Source organism: Monodelphis domestica, chromosome 7 (genome assembly GCF_027887165.1).
Source record: "Monodelphis domestica isolate mMonDom1 chromosome 7, mMonDom1.pri, whole genome shotgun sequence".
Classification (NCBI taxonomy): domain Eukaryota; kingdom Metazoa; phylum Chordata; class Mammalia; order Didelphimorphia; family Didelphidae; genus Monodelphis; species Monodelphis domestica.
The window spans coordinates 165,075,257-165,096,915 of record NC_077233.1 but is presented as its reverse complement, the minus strand read 5'-3'; the positions used below and the strand labels follow the sequence as shown (position 1 = coordinate 165,096,915).

The window sequence follows — 21,659 nt, the reverse complement described above, 5'->3', positions numbered from 1 at the left end:
GAGGGTCCTTCTGTCTAGGTGGAGCGGTCAGGCAAATAATGAAGAGGTGAGAGACAACTGAGTGCTCAGACCTGTGCTTAGATGTCACACAGCTATTTTGCCATTGCACAGGGTTTGCGTTTATTATATAGCTTCAGTAAGTACATGCTTTTTTGGCACAGAATCGTTTTTCAACATACATGATCTTCTACAGATAATTAGATGTCACACATTAACAAATCACTTAATCAACATTCTGTGATCATTTAACAATAAATATTCATGATGGAGATGAATGATATAGATAGGGTGATCTGCAGGTTAGTTCCCTCTGACCTGTGGGATGACCAGCTAGGAGAATCATTGTTGCTTTTGATCAGCTTTCACAACCAATCACAATTATATAGGAGATAGATAACAAAACATTTTGTAGCTAGGTACAGAGGCAGAGGGTATTTAAGACAGACGGAAATCAGGAATTTCTTCAATTTCCAAGTCACATTTTTCTTGTGTTGCATCAAAGCACCTTATCAATGTTGCCTGATTATTGGAAACATAATGAATCACTGAGGTGTGTCAGTAGCTTGTGCTTCAGGAATGATTGATTGTGGTGCTAATGTGTTTGGCTAGCAATGGTTATGGGACATCTAAGTGTACCTCTGCTGAGAGAGAAAAGGGAGGGATAATGGGTAATGATCTTTAGGTTTTAATTCTATGAATGTAATCTGTTTAGGGCAATAATCTGGGGGGATTAAAATGGCATATATATGTGTTAACCCTGTAAGTATTTGCTCTTATATTATTTCTCCTGTACTGGGAAGAGAAGATTTCCATTAGTAAGGGAAGTTAGAGGGAGAAGTCACACAGAGGGGGTTCATTGGGTGCCTCATCTTTTCTGAAGGCTGCTCTGCAGCCTTCATTTCCCAAACTGCAACTCTGTCAGACAGCAGGGGTGTGATGACTCTCCACAGGAAATATCATATTCACAGTTAGATAAATGCAACATACATAGGAGAAAGAATATTTCTTGAGTGCCTATTACATGTCTAACGCTTTACAAAAATGGTCTCATTTGATCTTCACAGCAATACTGTGAATTAGGAGCTACTATTATCCACATTTCACAAACATGGAAATTAAGCCAAATGGAGGTTAAGGGATTTGTCCAGGGTCACACAGCTAGAGAGTGTCTGAGGTAAGATTTGAGTTCAGGTTAGCTCTATCCACTGTGCCCCCTAGTCATTTCAAAATAAATACAAAACAAATGTGTTGCTGGGTGAGGTGGTGGGTTTGGGCACTGATCAATAATGACTGAAGAATTCAAGGAAAAGTCTCTTATAAGACAATGTGGTACTTAGGCTGAGCCTTAACCTCATCTCTTCTAGTAGGTCAAGATGAAGAGGGAGAACAGTCCACCTTTAAAGGCCACCCTGTCTAAAACGATGGAAGCAAGAGATAGAATGTCGTGGACAGTAAATATAAAATAGGTTAGTTTAGCTCTGATAAAGTGTGCATGAGGCACAATAATCTGAAGCCACTTTAAGATCAGAAGATATAAAATGCCAGCCTAGTGAGATTGTATTTCCTTCTAGTGACCACAAGGGACCATTGACATTTTTTTAAAGCCTTACCTTCCGTCTTGGAGTCAATACTGTGTATTGGCTCCAAGGTAGAAGAGAAGTAAAGGCTAGGCAATGGGGGGTAAGTGACTTGCCCAAGGTCACACAGCTGGGAAGTGTCTGAGGTCAGATTTGACCCTAGGACCTCCTGTCTCCAGGCTTGACTCTCAATTCACTGAGCCACCCAGCTGTCCCCATTGACATTTTTAATCATTAGAAGGGTGTGAAAAGACCTGAATACGAGAAATTTGGTGATTATGTGGAGAGTAATTTGGAGATGGGATAGATGGGATGTGGAGAGGCTAATTAGAAGCCCACTGAAATAGTCTATGTGAGAGATGCTGAGTGCTTACTAGGGGAAAGAGAATAAGATTTCACAAAGTACCTACTGTTTGGGAGGCATTGTACTAAGCACTTTACAAATGCTTCATTTAATCCTCATAATAACTCTACAAAGCAAGTGCTATTATTATCTGAGTCAGAGGTTAAGAGATTTGCTCAGGGTCATGCAACTATTAAGTGTCTGTTACTAGGGTAATAGATGTGGGAGTGGAGAGAAGGGCATAGGTATTTATAAATATATAGAGCATGTATATTTTATTCCCATTTTCTAAGAAGTAAACAGAGATTCAGCAAGAGGTCTCTTGCCCAAGCTTGCAAATGATGGAGCAGAGACTAAAGCTCAGGTTTCAGGCTGTTGGTCCCACTATCCTATCTTGCCTCTTTGGAAGGCGCTGACTCTTTGAATGATTCTTTATGGTTTTTTTTCTGGCTATTACCATGCCAGTGAGAGAAATGCTGCTGCAATAATCTAATAGAGTAGATGTGTTTCCAAGAGTACTGCATTTTAAAAATGGGGAACTTCTTTTTATTTTTTTAACTGAAAAATGTATTTAATTAATTAATTTAGAATATTTTTCCATGGTACGTGATTCATGTTCTTTCCCTCCTCTCCTCTCCCCTCCCTCTTAGCTGACATGCAATGCCACTGGATTTTATATGTATCACTGATTAATACCTATTTCCCTATTATTGATAATTGCATTAGGGTGATCGTTTAGAGTCTACATCCCCAATCATATCCCCATCAAACCATGTGATCAAGCAGATGTTTTTCTTCTGTGTTTCTACTCCCATAGTTCTTTTTCTGCATGTGGATAGTATTCTTTCTCATAAGTCCCTCAGTATTATCCTGGATCACTGCATTGCCACTAATGGAGAAGTCTATTTCATAAAACGGGGGACTTCTAATGGAAGCTCCTGGGATAATAGGGCTCAGTGAAAGATTGAATGCTAATTATGTTCAGGAGTGGACCTGACCTCTTTTCTGGCAAGTGACAGAACTCCCTGTAAGAGCAAGATTAAAAAAGGTGATAGTCTAAAATCAAACATTTTCATGCTTGCATTATAGAATTGTGGCAAGGGCTGGGAAATGTGGCTTAGATTTGTCCACCATCACTCAGTTAGGAAATGTCTGAGGCTAGAATTGAATCCAGGACCTCCCATCTCTATGCGTGGTGCTCTATCTCTGAGCCATCTGGGTGCCCCCATACTCATATTGCAGAGAGAAGTTTTGTTGGAGATGGCCAGAAAGTCATAGGGATTCTGTCATTAGAATTCACTCAGTATTGGATTTACTTCTCTGGCTGAACCTCCAAGGAGACAATGTTTAGCCTTTTTGATTACTAAATTCAAGTCCTTGCTGTGTTGGGGTGATTTTGGTGATTTTCTAATTTCTAGGACAAGGCACATTCTTCCTTTAAAACTCAGTGCTTGTTACCCTACCCCCAAAATGACATTAGAAGCCAAATTAACATAGACATATGATGACAAATACTTTGACATCTCTAGCAAAGCTTCTCCCTCTCTCGTTCCCTCCCTCTCTCTGTCTCTGTGTCTCTGTCTGTGTCTCTGTCTCTTTGTCCATCTGTCTGTTTGTCTCTCCCCCAAATCTCCTTCCCCCTCACAGATTTTCATTAAACCATTAGCAATATCTCATGTTAAAACTGAAAATTTCCTACAGTGAAAAAGATTGCAAAAGGAAAAGCTCCTAATTATTCCTGGGTCCCTGTAATGGGAGGTCACTGTACAGCTATGATTCTGCATGGCACTGTGAGTTTCATTGTGGGAAATGAGCAGTTCGATCAGTGTTGGCTTGGTTAGGAAACAAAGAGAATTCCTCTGCTCTATAGTGAGAGGGTAATTATGTCTGGAGACCTTTCTAGCACAAATGATTGCTTAAACAACCCCTGTAATTACTATAGTTGGAAGCTTCATATGCATTAGAATGAGATAAATTTTTTTAAGGCAAAATTAGAAATGAATTAGGTATCTATTAGTATTGTCACCCCTTGAATATGGTACCTTGTCAGTGGCTAGCAGGGTACTGGATACTGATGAGCCTGGGTTCAAATTCCTGCTCTGATGCTTTCTATCTCTGTGACCTTGGGCAGGGCATTTATGTATGACCTAGGCCTCAGTTTCTTAATCTGTAAAATTAAGTTAGATTATGTGACTTCTGAAATCTTTTCCAACTCTAGGTAAATGTTTTTATGCAACTTTAGCAATGAACTTTGAAGAAATAGTGTGAGTAAAGGCATTCAAGTAGAAAGGAGAACTTCAAAGGCTCCTGAGGGCATTTTATAGTGCCAGTGACCCCTGCTTTAGAGTCACAATGAATTGGATTCAAATTCTTCATCTGATATTTACTACCATAAGAGAGTGATCTAAATTCTCTAAGCTTTTGTTTCCTTACTATAAAATGAGGGTATTGAAACCTCTAGAACCTACAGTACAAAGGCTTTTCTAAGGGACAAATGGTTGTTCTGTGCACAGTAGGAATAACGACTAGAGCTGGGATTTCATTAGTAGGAATTTCCTCTCCCAATGCAAGTTAGCATCTTTTCTCTATTTCATAGTCTTAAGCATTACCTAGGGCTCTAGGAGTTCAATTGACCTAGCCAGGGTTGCACAGCTGTTTTGTCAGAGACAAGCATTGAACATAGATCTTTCTGACCCCAAGGTCAGCTTCCAATCCACTATAGTATATTTCCACATGTAAAATATTATATGAAAATAGACTTTAAAATATTGTAAGATTGATGCTTTTGAATTTCGCTGTAGCAGACTTTTGAGAGTCCCTTGGATGGCAAGGAAATAAAATCAGTCAATACTTAAAGAAATTAATTCAGACTATTCGCTGGGTGGTCAGATATTGAAGCTGAAGCTTATATAATTTGACCATATGATGAGAAGACAGGATTCATTAGAAAAGACTCTGATAAAATGGAATACTATTGTGCCTTAAGAAACGATGAACAGGGAAATAAAAAAACAAACCTGGAAAGACATATGAAAGGATGCAAAGTGAAGTGAGAACTAGGAGAACTTTGTACACAGTAAGAACAATAATGTACAGTGATCAGCTGTGAATGACTTAGCTATTATCAGACAACTCCAGGGGACTCATGGTGGAAAAGAACAGATAGAGTTTGAATGCAGATCGAAGCATACCATTCGTCACTTTATTTAGTGAGATTTTTCTAGTATAAATGCTATGTGTCTTCTTTCACAATATGATGAATAGGGAAATATGTATTGCATGATAGCATATGCAAATAATCTGTGTCATATTACTTGCTATCTTGGGGAAGGGAAGAGAAGGGAGAGAACATGGATTGCAAAGTATCAGAAGGTGATTATTAAAAATTGTATATACATATAAAAATAAATTGCAAGAAAAGACTTGGATGTTTGGAAAGACTGAAGGCAAAAGGAGAAGGGGGATAGCAGAGGATGAGATGGATAGATAATGCCATAGAAACAACTAATAGGAACTTGGACAGACTTTGAGACATAGTGGAGGATAGAAAGTCCAGCAAGCTATGCTCTAAGGAGTCATGAAGAATTGGGCATAACTGAATGACTACAACAAAAGATTTAAAGCTCAACAGGACTTTAAAGACAATCCATGAGAATCAATTAATATTTGAGATGGGGAAACTGAGACCCAGACAGGTAAAGAGATTTGATGATAGTCATAGGTATTAAAGAGCAAAGCTAGTCTTCATGGTGGTGGGGAAGAGCTTATTTCCTCACTTCTGATTCTGTAGGCTCTGGTAATATGTCTTTCCTCACAGTAGAGAAAGGATAGTCCTTTGCCAATAATTTAGGACGGGAATGGTAGTTGCAATCTTCAAGCACAGTGAAAATATTAACTTTTCCTCTCTTGAGTTAGAACTCTCTGTATTTAGACTAATTACTTCAACAGGCAGGATTTTTGTTATTTAGTTTTTCTTTTTTTTTAACAGTTAATAGATATTTTAGGATTTGAAGAGGTCATTCTTGGCCATCATAACTGACATTTCCAATAACAAATGATTTGGAGGAATCTGCTTTTTTCTTTTGCTTTTCTTAAAGCACAGAACATCAAGTTTTGTTTTCCAAAACCTACTCATTTTTCATTGTTTCTTTGGCCAGCCTGTAAAACTGTTTCAGAACAGGCTTTGTGGTGGTTCTGGAGAGACAATGAGCAAGCACTGTGGCATCTATGTTCATTAAAAGGAATGGTCTGGCATGCACGCTTAGAAGAGACAGAACAATCACAGAGCTGAGATTTATTGGAGTTTTTTAGCTGCAGTGCCCTTATTCAGAAATGCATTTGTCCTATTTTCTAAGCAGAAGAACACGGTTCTGAAAACAGTGGCTAACTTTGCTTATTAAATACTAGATACAATTAGCCCCTTCACAGTTCAGAGTGCATAATTGTCCTTTCAAAAATGACCTACTAAAGCTTAGTTTAATGACTTCTATTTCATGCTAGTTCCAGTTCATTTATTAGATCATAGGACCCCAGACAGTCCTAGTTCTGGAAATGACTGGCAAGCTGGTCCAAATCCCCTCACTTTATAGATGAGGAAACTGAGGCAAAGGAGCTTAGCTGACTTGACCAAAGTAATCATCATCTGAGTCAGGATTTGAACTCAGTTTCTCTGACTTCAGTAAGTGCTATTGCTAGATGATGCAGTAGATTGAGTGCTGGACTTGGAATCAACATCTAAGGTCAAATCCTGCCTCAAACAATTACTGGCTGTATGATTCTGGGCAAGTCCCTTCACCTGTTTGCACCAGTTTCCTTATCTGTAAAATAGGGACAATAATAGCACCTACTTCCCAAGATTCTTATGAAGATCAAGTGAGATAATAATTGTGAAGCATTCAGTTCAATGTCTGGCACAAAGTAGGTACTATATAAATGTTTACTATTATTATTATATGTTATCAGGGTGACATTTCTATCAAAGGATAGAATGAAGATCTAATTTTAAAGATGAAATACTCAAAATAGAATGAAATTGAAAGTGCTTGAATTTTACAGACAAGCAAATTCTATAAAGCACTTCCCAGAGCCTGCATGTACTTCAGCTTTGAAAATCCCTACTCCAGAGCTTAGCTAGAAACCTGCCTCAAGGAAAAAAAATCTGTCTTTTCCCTCCTTACCTGTGTCCTCCATTTCCATCATTTCTCATCAATTCTAATTTCCCCTTTGTTGCTCCATAAAGAAAGCTAAGAGTTAGTGGGTTTAGAAGCTCTCCCAGAGGGAAAACTCTCTTCTCTTCCTGGCCTCATGTTCTGTTCTCTAATTACTTGCACTCCATTTTAAGATTTAAGATACTCCACTTTAAAATTCCCTTGAGAGGTATAGTTTTAATTTCCTTAGTGGTTTGCTTTAAAAACTAAATGAGGATACTTCCTCCCCAGGTTAAGGATAAGAAAAAAAAAGGAATTCACTGGTTTCATTAGATGGTACACATGCCTCAACCACTTAGGATCTTTTAAATGATTGTAATTATACCATAAATAATGAATGCTTTCAAGTATGCTAACAAACCTGATAATAGCAATGATTTAACAGAAGGCATACTTTCTGGTTATAGTGGGGACAAAGAGCTTCCTAAAAATGATTTAATTTTCTTGATTAAAAAGCAGGCTAGTTTAAATTTTCTGATTTCCAAATTCCTCTTATTCTTCCTGGTAATAGATCACCTTTTGGGAAGAGGAATTAACAAAAAGAAACAAGATATATCTCCACCAAGCAAACATTGTTTCTTGGTATATTTACCTGGAATAGATCATTTTTTCCAATTTGGTCAGCAAGAATAGTAGATTGAGGTAGGATGATCTGTACTCAAATTCTACTTCATATACTTGCTAGCTATGTTACCCTGGGCAAATTACTATATTTCCTTGTGCTTCTTTAAAATGACCCTATGGATTATTGTTATTATTTTCTTCAGATCCAGGCCTTCACTTCCAGGCCAGGTACAAACTGTGCCTTGGGCATACCATCTCCCTTTCTGGTTATCCCTTTTGCCTTTATCCTTAGAATATAAGTTCTTTGAAGGCAAGTATTGAATTTGTAGCCTCAATCTATTACACACAATTTCTGGCACATAGTAAGGGCTTAATAAATGCCTTATCCTATTCTCTCTCTCTCTCTCTCTCTCTCTCTCTCTCTCTCTCTCTCTCTCTCTCTCTCTCTCTCTCTCTCTGTCTCACTGTCTCTGTCTCTCTGTCTCTGTCTCTGTGTCTCTCTCTCTTCCTCTCTTCCTCATCCTTATACTCCCTCCTAAGGGACTTGGAGGATGTTATTACCCTTGACAATAATAACAAAATAAGATTGGGGTGGGGGTAGGGTTTTAAAGGAAAGATAACAAATTGAGTTTTGGACACATTGACCTTAATTAAGATGGTCCCTGTTCAAAATGCTAGTTGATGTTGAGAAACTGAAGGCCAGCAGAGAGGTTAGATTTGGATAGGTGTATTTGGGAATCATCATCATGGAGATGATAAAATTCCTGTGGGCATATGAAACCACCCAGTGAAGTAGTTTAGAGAGATAAGAGAAAAGAGCCTAGATAGAGACCTGTGGGACATACATAATTGATGGGCTTGACATGGATGAGGTTCCAAAAAAGAAAACAGAGAAGGAACATTCATATAGGTATGAGGAGAACCAGGAGAGAGTGGTACCATGAAAACTAGAGAAAATAGAGCATCAAGAAGAAGAGGGAGACTAATATTGCCAAAGGCTGCAGGGAGGTTGAGAGGAATAAGGATTGAGAAAAAGCCAAAAGACAAGACAAAAGGAATGATATGCATTTCACTCTACTCATACATTAAAACATTTCTTCCACCACTTCTATACACTGAATTTTCTTTACATGTACCTTGGAAGTTATGAGTATTTTATAGGGGAGAGATAACTATTAAAAATGTTCTTAGATTTTTATTAGTATAAATAATACTGAGTAGTTGTGGATAATGGCATCACCTGTGATAATGTTCTCATTCTAGTATACTTATATTTGCCAAATTTTCAAGGACATTTCAGGGTTCATATTTATAGTAAGGGAATTTCTGCTTGTTTATGAAGGATGGTGAGATTGTGATTTGTAATTATGACTACTTGGTCATATTTTCCTAGGTATTTATTTAGTAAGCACTAAGTTTTTGCAACTTGTACTGATGAATTGCAATAGGTAGGTAGTATAATAATAGAACACTGGACCTGGATTCAGGAAGATCTGCGTTCAAATACTACCCCAACTACTTATTAAAAAGTAATTTAATCCAATTTTCTCACATTTAAAATGGGGTTGAGAATAGGACCTGGTTCTAAGGGTCATTGTGAGAATCAAATGAGATAATATATGTAAAGCACTTTGCAAATCTTAAATCTGTAAACACTTGCCATTAGGTTATTCATTTCCTTATAAAACTATACTATTATCATTTTTAGTAGAAATAATTATGTAATGATAAATTATTATTAGAGTGATAATTATATAATAATATATTGGAGAGTACCATACTGGTCTAGGTTGGGGGTGGGGAAAGCACTGTGCTTGTGTTCATGGAACCTCTTTTGCTTCTGGTCCATGTTGCTATGTGACCTTGACCTCTATAGAACTCAAGTGCTAAATCTGACCAATGAAGAAATCTTATTCTCAATAATGATAGCTGAGTTTGCATTGTCCATTAAGCTTCTTAAGACTTGATGCATATTTTTATCATTTCATCTTTATAGCAACTCTGTGAGATACTAGTCACAAATATTTTTTAATCTTCATTTTAAAGGTGAAGAGACTGAGGTCCAAAGGGTTTCAGTGATTTTTTTTCAGGTTTCTTCCCCTAGTGAATGCCAGAGACAGATTTTGATTCTAAATTCAAGTCCAGGACTCTATCCATTACATAATAAGTAACAAAAATATAAGCTAAGTTTTCATTTCAATGGTTGTCCTAGTTTGTTTGATTTGTGGGTCATTCCTTGAAAGACACATGGACATTCTTTTCCTAGGAGAAGTGATTCTGAAATTGTGTGTGTAATGAACTTCTGGAAAGTGAATTTTATATTCTTGGTGACATTTTTAAAAGGAATGCTTATTTTTGGTTGTGGCCAATTGGCAGTCGACAGTTGGAGCAACCAATTCTTATAGCTGAAACAAGAATAGTGGGTTGCTAAGAACATTTTCAAGGCTGTAGTTGTCAGCAAACTAAACTGGAGTTCCCTTGCTGATCTCTCCTCAGTTCTGGCTTCTATCACATCCTCACAGGTGAAGTCCAAAGCTAATAATTAACACCCTGTGCTAACAAAGGTGAGGACCTCCATGCAACAGACTGTTGTATTTCAGTGATGCTATGCAAATGTTTTAGACACCAAATGTTTTGTTCCTTTGAGCCAGCTGCCCTTTTATGTTGCTTGTGTAATCCAAAGGAAGTGTTTTTTTAGCAGTTGCACCATTACAGAGCAGACCAGGAGATAATAATGTCATCTTTGAGTTCAACTAATGCCTCTTGTAGTCTGAAGGGGAATTCCACTAACTGAATAATATTAGGTTCTCACATGGGCTTGAGGGAAGGATGCATTTGTATTCTTTTTTTGTAGTAATTGTGTGTGTGTGTGATCTCTGGTTGAAGAAAATTAATAGAAAAATTGGTATACTATTGCTCATATTCCAAATTAGGTAAAAAAATGTGGTTTGAGAAAAACCTGTTTGTTTATTCTTATTGTCCAGCTTTGGGCATAGTAACATTGTTGCAGAACTTTTAAATAAGGCTATTCCCATCCATGTAGCTGTTTGATATTCTCTTCTTCATCCTTCCTATAGGTGGGTTTGTGTTCAAGAGCTCAGGAAAGAGTTGTGCTATCTATTCAATTCAGTAAGCATTTGTTAAACCTGCCATGTAGCAGACATGGGAGATGTGAAGACCAAGAAGAATGCATTCCTTTTCCTCAAGTAGCTTACATTCTATTGGAGGTGTTTATATTACATTTTCTCTTAGGGGTCAAGATGTTACTATTGTAACCAAGTTGGAGGAAAGGAGGAGAGGGAAAGATGATGGGGGATGAGAGAGAGGAGAGAGGGAGACAGGAAGAGAAGAAACTGGTAGCTTGGACTGGTGTTGATGGAGGGATGGGAGAAAGTGAAGAAAAAAGAAGAGTGGAGGAATAGCGGGGAGAGAGGGGGAGAGAGAGAAAGAGAGAGTGAGGGAAGGAAGGTGGTGAGAGGGAGAGAAAGAGGAAGGAGGAAGAGGAAGAGGAGAAAATAAAAAGAAGGGAGGAGAGAGGAAAGAAGGGGGAAGAGAGAAGTAATTTACTATGGATCCCAATCATAGGGTTTCATTGAGCAGCCCTGTAAGTCTTTTTGCATTGCTAGAAGATGAAAAGGAAATTTGAAAGTAACATCACATTACTGGAACCCACCAGTTTTAACCAATAGTGATGAAATTGGTGTATACCTACAAATAGGTAGATATGTTTGCACACAAATTCCCTTCAATATACACACATATGTATTCTCTACTCTGCTTAAAAGAAAAATAAAGGCAGGCTATTTATTTACTAATAGAAATACTATATACACCTAGTGGATATAGTTCCAGGCCTGAAGTCAGGAAGACATCTTTCTGAGTTCAAATATGACCTCAGATACTTGCTAGTTATTTGACCTTGGGCGAGTCATTTAACCCTGTTTGCCTCAGTTTTCTCATCTGTAAAATGAGCTGGAGAAGGAAATGGCAAACTACTCCAGTTATCTTTAAAAGGAATCCCCAAATGAGGTCACAAAGAGTCAGATATGACTGAAACAACTGTAAAAGAGCTCATCAGAAGACTACATCTCTTTCCAGAGACCTATGACTAACATTTTGGCCAAGATATGGTGGTTGTTTTTTTTTTTGTCAAGGCAACTCAAAACCCAATCAGAATAGAACTCTTTGCTACAGAGGGAAAAGGGGAGTTAAGTAGGTGAAAATATCCAGAGGGGTGGTAATATTATACCAGCAGAGGGCATATTTACACCAGTAAAATTACAGCTCCTTTCACTATTAAAGTATTTGAATATACATATAAATAAGTAGATATGTTTGCACACAAATTCTCTTCGATACATACATGTATGTTTCTATCTAAAATATCTTTATATTCCTTAAGGGAAGTTATACATGTGTTTATATAAACATAGATAGATATCTATATGAATATTTATTTTTAAATGTGAATTTTTAATATTTCTATTAAAGAAATAGCAGAGCATAAAAGCTAGACTTTTGGACTTGGAGTTAGGAGATGAAAATGTGAATTCTGGCATTGACATTAGTCGTGCTGCTTTCGGGGAATAATTTGATCTCTCTGAGTCTGTTTCCTTAAATGTAAAATGGAAATTATAATATATAACCTACTTCAAAGAATTGTATTGAAGAAGACAAGGCACAAGTTTTAGAGAGCTACATAAATGTAAATTGTTATTTTTGTTCTTTCTTATATAACAATTTAAACTATGCCCACAGAGACTTGGAATAAGCTAAGTTGCAGGTATATATCAAGACTAGTAATATCTAGAATTCCCCACTCTTGTCCTTAAATGAGATTGTGATTTCAAGTGTAGGTCAACAAGAGTTAGGTTGTGTCTGTCTGGGTATTTATTCCTCCATTCTCCTATCTCTCAGAGGGGTGTTAGGCTAGAATTACATATATCTACCACAATCAAATATTTGCCTTCTAGGGTGTAAAAGAGGAGGAAAATGGAGGGATACTCTCCTCTCTTATTAAAGGAGAGGGGTAAAAGGTTTTACCCCACTAGATAGATGTGTTTCTCCAGTGAGAGGTTGAAGGGAAAGGGATATGGGATATGGGAGACACTGAAGATCTGACGAAAATAGCTATGTCTCTCCTTTCCTCAAGTTTAGCTGACCTTAGAGCTGTGACTTCTTCAGGGAGAGACAGAAGAAATCTACCTCTCTGCCCAAGGATACACCACAAACCACAAACTGTATCCTTGAACCTTTGAAATGTGGGCTCAACAGCTGAGAGAGATGTTGAATCCCAGACAGTCTTTTCAAGGATAATGGTTTTTGTTTTGATCCCTTTCCCAAGAGTGCAGTGACAAACTGGATCTTTGCTTGTCACAAATGAAACAAGATTTTTCACCTTTGATCTTGTTCCTAACACCTTCAACCTCTAACTTCACAAGAAAACCCCAACCAAACTTAAATTGACATGAAGTGAAATTTATTTGGAGAAATGGGGAAATAAGGGTACGAAAGATCAGGGAGCAGGATGGAGGAATAGGAAGCCCTAGTAGGTATATCCTGTAGTGGTTGGGAATCAAAAGTCCTTGGCCAGAGGCTTTGTGCCTCAAGCCTTTTTCCCAACACCCTGTTTCTTATTTCTTTATAGTACCCTAACTTAACCTAAAGTTACTGTGATCTATCCAAGAAGAGTAAAATGGGGAGAGCCTAAAGGGGAGGGCAGTTTGACTCTGGCCAAAGAGTCCAACTGCCTCTTTAGTGGCAGGAGACCAGTGAATGGAGGTTGTGGAGGATTTTCTAGCTGAAGACAGGTGAGACCAGTGAAAGGAGGTTGTGGAGGATTTTCTAGCTGAAGACAAGTGTATAACAAGGTGGAAATCAGGCTCTCTTTCCTCCTGGCTTCAGATATTTCTCTGACCCTTAGGAAACATTACTCTCAGTATCCTTCCAAATCTGGAAGTAAGTCTGTTGCTCAGAATTCTCCCAGATGTCAGTTCTCTTTCCCAGAATCCTCTTGCTCATTCTCCACTGCTCCTAAGTCATCTGCTCCCAACTGGCTAGCTTGTTCATTAAACAGCAGGGTTCCATTTTTTTTTTGGTCTCTCCTTCCTTACATTACAAATCTCGTCTTCGTGCATTCTTAGCCAAAGAATGGACCAGAGGTACCTATTAAGGTTTTTGGGGTTGAAAGTCACTTTCTTGATCTCTAAAAGTAATACTTAACTAGATTAGAGGAACAGATTAGCTGCCCCACATGGAGAGTAAGCAAACATACTTATCAAAACAAGAAGTAGAACTGAAATTAAGGAAGTTACATGGATTGGAGTAGACAAAAAATACACAAAACTCACAGAGCTCTTCACTTTTGGACTAAGATAAAAACCCAGCCCAGGAAACCTCCTTACTCCCACTTTGAAATTCTCTTGTTTACTAATTATTTTTCTTTTCTTTTGGAGGTTATTATAAGAGAGTTGCTTATTGGCACCAAGAACTTAAGTCACTTGTGTTGAATCATTAAACCAGATCTGTGTCTATAGTTATTGGCCATTTGTTGCTAGACCTGCCATCAGAGACCAGGACTGGGAGGAGTTGAGTCTTTTGGTTTTGCACTCTCTAAGATCATGTATCTTCCCTTTTCCCCCAGCCCTTTGCTACCTAGAGACAGCGTAACCCTCCTTCTTCACATCCTGCTCAGAAAACTATAATTTTTTTGGAAAATTTTACTTAATTAGCTAATTTAGAATATTTTTCCATGTTTACAAGATTCATGTTCTTTCCCTCCTCTCCCCCTAATCCCCTCCCATAGCTTACTTGCAATTCCACTGGGTTTTACATGTTTCATTGATCAAGACCTATTTCCCTATCATTGATATTTGCACTAGGGTGATCATTTAGAGTCTACATCCCCAGTCATGTCCCCATTGAACCATGTGATCAAGCAGTTATTTCCCTTCTGTGTTTCTACTCCCACAGTTCTTCATCTGGATGTAGTTAGCGTTCTTTCTCATAAATCCCTCTGTATTGTCCTGGATGACTGCATTGCTGTTAGTAGAGAAGTCCATTACATTTGATTGTGCCACAGTGTATCCATCTCTATGTACAATGTTCTCCTGGTTCTGCTCCTTTCACTCTGCATCAATTCCGGGAGGTTGTTCCAGTTCACATGGAATTCTTCCAGTTCATTATTCCTTTGAGAACAATAGTATTCCATTACCAACAGATACCACAATTTGTTCAGCCACTCCCCAATCGGAGGGCATCCCCTCCATTTCCCAATATTTTACCACCACAAAAAGCATGGCTATAAATATTTTTGTACAAGTCTTTTTCCCTATGATCTCTTTTGGGTATAAACCCAGCAATGGTATGGCTGGATCAAAGGACACGAAGTCTTTTAAAGCCCTGTGGGCATAGTTCCAAATTGCCATCCAGAACAGTTGGATCAGTTCATAATTCCACCAGTACTGCTTTAATGTCCCAATTTTGCCACATCCTCTCCAACATTTATTACTTTCCTTTGCTATCATGTTAACTAATCTGCTAATGTGAGGTGGTACCTCAGAGTTTTTTTATTTGCATTTCTCTAATTATAAGAGATTTAGACTATTTTTTCATGTGTTTATTGAGAGTTTTGATTTCTTTATCTGAAAATTGTCTATGCATGTCCCTTGCCCATTTATCAATTGGGGAATGGATATATTTCACATTATTGGCTTTGACCCAGTGCTTTAGAATTTTGAGACCATCTTCAATCTTGATTATACCATTGATGCTTGTACCATATTGGTATTGTCTATAAACCTGATGAACATCCTTGATGTATTTCTATCCAAGTTGATGAAAATCTTGAATTTTCATGCTCCTGGAGACTAATTCCTTAAGCTGATACAAAGCCATTAATTAAGTCTCTTAAACAAATTTAGAATAAAAAATAATGTTACCCACAATCTGCCATGTTATTCTCAAATATTAACTGAAAAACTATAAAACAGTTTTGTGGAATCAAGATCTTGGGATCATAAAGTTTTATATTTAAGAGGGGTCTTAGCAGTAATCTAATACAACCTTTAATTTTATATATGAGGAAATTGAGGCTCAGAGAAGAGTATAAATAATTTGTCATCCAGCCTACAGGTACCAGCTTCAATTAAATTCAACAAGTATTAAAATTTTCTTTTATTTTAGGATTGCTATGGATTTAAACAAGCAAACAAAAAGTTTTCTATCATAACAGTTTTTGTCATCAAGGAAGGTATCATCTAGGAAATGTTATGGAAATATAAATATAAATATAAAGGATATGAAATATAAAGGGAAAAAATGATCTCCACAATCACAGAAGGAATATTCTGAGGCAGTGGTGGAGAGAAGACAATTTGTGCCTAGATCAGTAAATTTAAAATATGCAAAATTCATACAAAGTAGTTTTGGGATGGAGAATACAAACAATGAGGGAAATCAGAAAAGGCTTGTTGGAAGAGGTGGCATATGAGGTGAACATTGAAGGGGCATAGGGGAAAAAGAGGAAGAAGAAAAGAGAGAGCATTCAAAACATGGAGGATGCCCTGTGAAACAGCATGGATGTAATAGACAGAATATCCCATATGGAGAACTACAAATAGATCAGCTTTACTTGAATATAGTGTGTTGAGGAGTTGATTGGAGGGTATCTTAAGTATTGCTTGCCCCTTAAGTTGCTAGTGATAGTTTTGATATAAAATTTAAGATACATGTCTTACTGTGCCCAATGTTTCCTCTCCTGCTATTACAAATGTGTACCTATAGAGTTAGATACTTTAGTCATGACCTTATTCCCTGACAACTAAATCCATTCACATTAATCACAGTGGTTATTTGTCATAAATAACAATTCTTATCGCCTTTGAAGTAAAGCTACTTTCTAGCTCAAGCACATTATAAACATTACTTTGTGAATCTAAATGATATAGAGGCCAAGTTCCTCTAAGGAATGTGTATTTTTTACAGTTGAGGTATCTGAAGGAGAAAAATGATTTTCCTTTATGCCACAGAAAGAGTAAGGCAAGTTAAAAACATTGGAGGTTCTTGGTCCCAGTTATTTGCTTGGCACTATTCTCTCCTTATTAAGTCAATCAATGAATCAATGTGAATTGATTGGGTGACAAAGAGATTGTTTTGTCTTGAGTCCCTGCCCTCAAAGAGCTTATATTCTATTGGGTGCAGGTGTGTGAACGGAAGAGACACTCTAAAAGCATGTATACTATATATCCAAAATAAATACAAGATATCTTTTGGGGAGAACCCACAGCTTGGGGAAAATCAGAAAAGGTTTCATGTAGAAGGTGGTGCTTGACATGATTATTGAAAGAAATTGGGCATTTGAAGAGGCAGCTGATTATTGAAGGAAACTAAGTCTTTTAAGAGGCAGTGGTGGAGAGGGAATATACTTGGGGAATGGAGGACAAGCTTGAAAAAAGCATAGAGGTCATATGTGAGGAAGAGCAGGAAGGTCAATTTGACTCATCCATAGAGTGTGTGAAGGGGAGTAATATATAAGAAGGCTTATGAAATAGTTTGGAGCCAGATTGTGAAGGGTTTGCTCTACATGAATGGTGAGGCAAGCAGAAGGAGCTCATATCCTCTCAAATGAGGCCAACAATGCCTAGAACAAGATTTTCCTCTTTTAAGGATCATAATCTAGGCACCAATGATAGGAAAAACAATGCCAACAGAGAGATAATGTTGGTTTAGTGAGGTTCAGGTAAAATATTGGAATTCTGCCCAAGAGCGGCAACTGTTTAAATGTGCATCTGCTTAAAACAAAAGGTGAGTGATGTTCCTGAATCTCTGGATCCAAGGGTTGGCCAGTTTAAATATTTGTTTTTATAGTTATTGGACTAATTCCTTGAATGTCAGGTGACTAAGCTCAGGGAGAGGGATAAAAAGTGGTAGTTGCCAAAGTTCACATGTGGCCCATGTTGTAAAAACCCTGCCTAGAAATACAGCCTTCCTGAAGAGGGAGATGGCTCCTTAACTAAAGGATCCCTCCCTCACGCCCAACACAGAACCAATGATTTTTCTCTATGTCTATGGGGATAGAAAACAGACTGGCATGGACACCATAGAAATAACATCCCAATCTTCATCCTGTTTTCCTCATGAGACAAGAACAAAGATGTGTTATTCTAGATTCTTGCCTCTTTGTGCGTCACATCAGCATAACGGCAGGGCTTGTTTAAGGACTTGTCTTTCCAGTTGAAAGGCACTGTTTGGAAAATATTTAATGAATGGTATAGTCATGCCTTTCCCTTAACTGTTCAGCTCTATTCCTGTATTCATTTTTTAAGGCAAATGAAGATTAAAAATAAAAAAGACCCCCCCTTCCCTTAATTAAAGCCTCCTGGAACTTGCCCATTCCATAGCCAGGATGGGAGGTTTTTCTTATTGATCTAGGGATCAACAGCATTCATTTATTCATTTTCTTAGTAGGCAAGGACAGGGCTGATTTAGAAAATAAGTAACATAAAAGTTCAGGACAGTGAAGGAGTTAAACAACCAGCTCTTGGGCTGGAATTGGGGCATTGCAAACAGTTTCTGCCTCCTGAGGTGGGGACCAATCAGTTGCTCTGTGAGGCAGGAAGAGAAAGGGTGGTTCTCTGGATCCGTTGTACAGCTGTTACCACCTACGGCTTCTGGACTAATTGTTCTGGAATTCAACTCTTGTGAATCACATATAGATCAGAGGCTGTCAGCTATGGAAGATTCATAGGGTGAGAACTGGGAGAGATCTTGGAGACCAACCAAGATTTATTTATAGTTGAGGAAGCAGAGACTGAGAATTACTCAGGGTCAGGGGACCTTAGACATAATTGAATCCATCCCCCTTCTACTCCCTATTTTACAGATGAAAAAACAGCCCCTGAGAAGCTAAGGGAATTACCCATAGCCTCATACATAGTAAGTAATAGAACAGAGAATCTCCTAACCTCTAAAGTTTACCAGCCAGTGAGGCCAGCTGAGCTGTAATCAGTCACACAACAAGAATTAAGTGTCCACTATGTTTTAGATTTTGTGCTCTGTATTAGGAATACATATACAATGAATAAAACACTCTTTACTCAAAGTCTATTCTAATGGGGGAAACAAGAAGCAGATATTTAAATATAAAATGAATAAATATAAATAAACAAAATAGTTAAATATAATGGAATTTGGGAGAGAGTACAGTTATCCTTTCATATTTCAATTTTCCTCATTGCAGTTTCTACATGTCACCAGTCATCATAATAAATTGAATGAGAATTTTTGGGAAGTTGCAGATGACACAGAAAACTCAGAAATGCCTGCTTAACCCAAAATTTACAATATAGTACTGTAAATGCTACATAAAAGAAAAAAATGAGATTTCTTCTCTGGTATGAAGGGAGGGCCAAAAAAATTTATGTGGATTTTCTGGATCATAGGGGCATGCCTCTAACCCAGTGAGATGTGGAAAGGATTACAGCATTAGCATTTTGGGGAAATCAGGAATGGCTTCATGTAGATGATGCTTGAGCTGCATCTTGGAAAGGGATACTATTGAGATGAAGATGAGGAGACAATGCATTCCAGCCAAAGAGGATGGCCAATGCAAAAGGATGTTGATACAAGAGATTGAGTCTTCTATGTGAGACAGAGAGGCTGGATTACAGAGTGCAGGTTGGAGACTAATGTTCCTTGAAGCTAGAAAGACAGGTTGGAGTTAGGTTTTGAGGGGCTTTTGAGGCTAAACAGAGCTGTTTATACATTGTTTTCCCTAGAGATAATAGGGAGCCATTGATTAAATATGGGGACAGATAGTTAGATTTGCATTTAAGGAATATCTCTTTGGCAACTTTGTAGAGAGTTGACTGGAGTGGGTAGAGATTTGGGTCAGAGAGATGAAGAGTACTGTATTTTAAGTCAGAAGACCCTGGTTCAAAGCCCAGCTCTATCACTCGCAATAAGTTACTGACTCTACCAATTATTACTTATCACTATATGTGACCCTAGACAAGTCACTGCACTTCTTTTTGGGTCTCAGTTTCTACAACTGAAAAATGAGGGAATTGTACTAAATGACTTCACAGGTCCTTTCCATCTCTAGTTCTGTGCTCATACAATCTTTTAGCTTCACCATTTAATCTCTGTAAATTTTGTGATTGCACCAAATGTTCTCCCTTTTATTTTATTATGATAGTTTCATCTTTTAAACTTTATGAATTTTGGTGTCAGTGACCAAACTGTATGTGAATCTGAAAAAAACTTTGAAGGGAGAAAAGAACTAGTGGAAGGGCAAATATAATTTTTAAACTTAAATTTTGCCCTTCTCATGTGAATGTAGCAAGAATTCCTATTTGGGTAGATGCTGAGCCATAGCTATGGTAGTTATGTACACATGAAACAATTTTCTTTAGAGGTAATTTAGAAAAAAAAACTATGATGTTTCAAGTCAAGTGGATATTTATTTTTGTAGACTTTCCTTGGGCATGTTTTTCTGAATTAATAGAAGATTGACAAGATTTCCTTTTAGAGGCAGCAAATAGCGGGCTGGACTTGGTGTTAGAAAAACTAGGGTTCAAATATTACCTCATATATATATATATATTAGCTTTGAGACTATAGGCAAGTCAATCAATTGATTAATCAGCAAGCATTTATTAAATTCCTATTATGTTCTGGTAACTATAAAAGGTGATGGGGCAAAAAAGATAAAAACGCAACAGAAACAGACAATAATTTTTACTCCTTAATTTTTTAGGTTTTTAATTTTCTTGTTTGTCAAATGGAACTCAAAGTACATGCAGTCCTTACCTCACAGGGTTGTTTTGGGGGTCAAATAGGATTATGTGTGTAAAATGAATGGCAACTCTTTAAGTAACCATTTTATTAATAACATTTAGCTATTATTAACTTGCTTAGAAATTACTGTCTTTCCCTGATATAGTTTCTGGGTTCACCTCTCAGATGATTTATTACAGTTATATCTAGGGCCAGAAGGGACCAACCTCCTCATTTTACAAATGAAGAAACTGAGGTCCAGGGAGTTCAAGGGACTTGCCCAAGGTAGAAGGCATCAGAAAAGAGATTTGAACTCAGGTTCTTTCACTCCAGAGCCAGGGCCTTTTCCATTATCTGATGTTTGGGTATATGGTCACTCAGGCATCTGAGAACACATGGGTTCTAGATGGGGTTCTTCCATCCCCCAATTCATATTTTTATGCATCCCATAGGATACATCTGTCTGGGTTGCCACTTGAATAGATTTATTGGAGATGGTTCATCTTTTAGTATTTTGTACATTTGCAAATGAGAAAGTTTTAAAAAATGTTCATAATTTAATAACTTTGAATCTTGCCCTTGGTACTACCTTTGTGCCCTAAGGCAGGGGTGTCAAACAGGACCTACAACACTCTTGAGAGAACTAGATTAAATGTAGTTCTTATCTTATTTTAATATGAAAAGTATCCTTTTTTTAAAAATTTAATAGAGAATCATATATGACTTTCTAAGTTGAGATGCATCCTGTAGAGACCTGATGTATAAAGTCTAGTGGTCCCTGTTTCTATTTGAGTTGGACACCTCTGACATAAGGCAAATCAGTTAACTTTTCTGGATTTCTGTTTCCTCCTCTGTAAAGTGAGGGAGTTAGGAAGGGATTATTTCTTGAGGGAGGGGTGACCTCTGAGATCCCGTATAAGTCTCAATCTATGTTCCTTTCATCTAAAGGTGTTGTAAGAGTGCTTAATCACAGTTCCATGAACTTAAAGAAATTTGATTTCAACTTAATTGGTTTCCTGGTATAATCAAATGTATTTTATTTCATGAATTCAAAAACCATAGAGTGTCATACTGCCAGTGGAGTTCATGGCACAAAAAGCCTGGCTTAGTACCTCCTTGACAGGACATAGTTCAGACATTTCCTGGTTGCTATTGAATTATCCTTCCTTCTTTGGGATCCCTTTTGCTTTG

At 37.6% G+C, this 21,659-nt stretch overlaps 1 protein-coding gene across 1 annotated transcript in view; it reads left to right on the top strand.

Annotated features, from left to right (window-relative positions):
• Positions 1-21,659, top strand: part of LOC103101858 (uncharacterized) — a 177,107-nt gene that overhangs the window by 43,553 nt on the left and 111,895 nt on the right. The window lies entirely within an intron of this gene.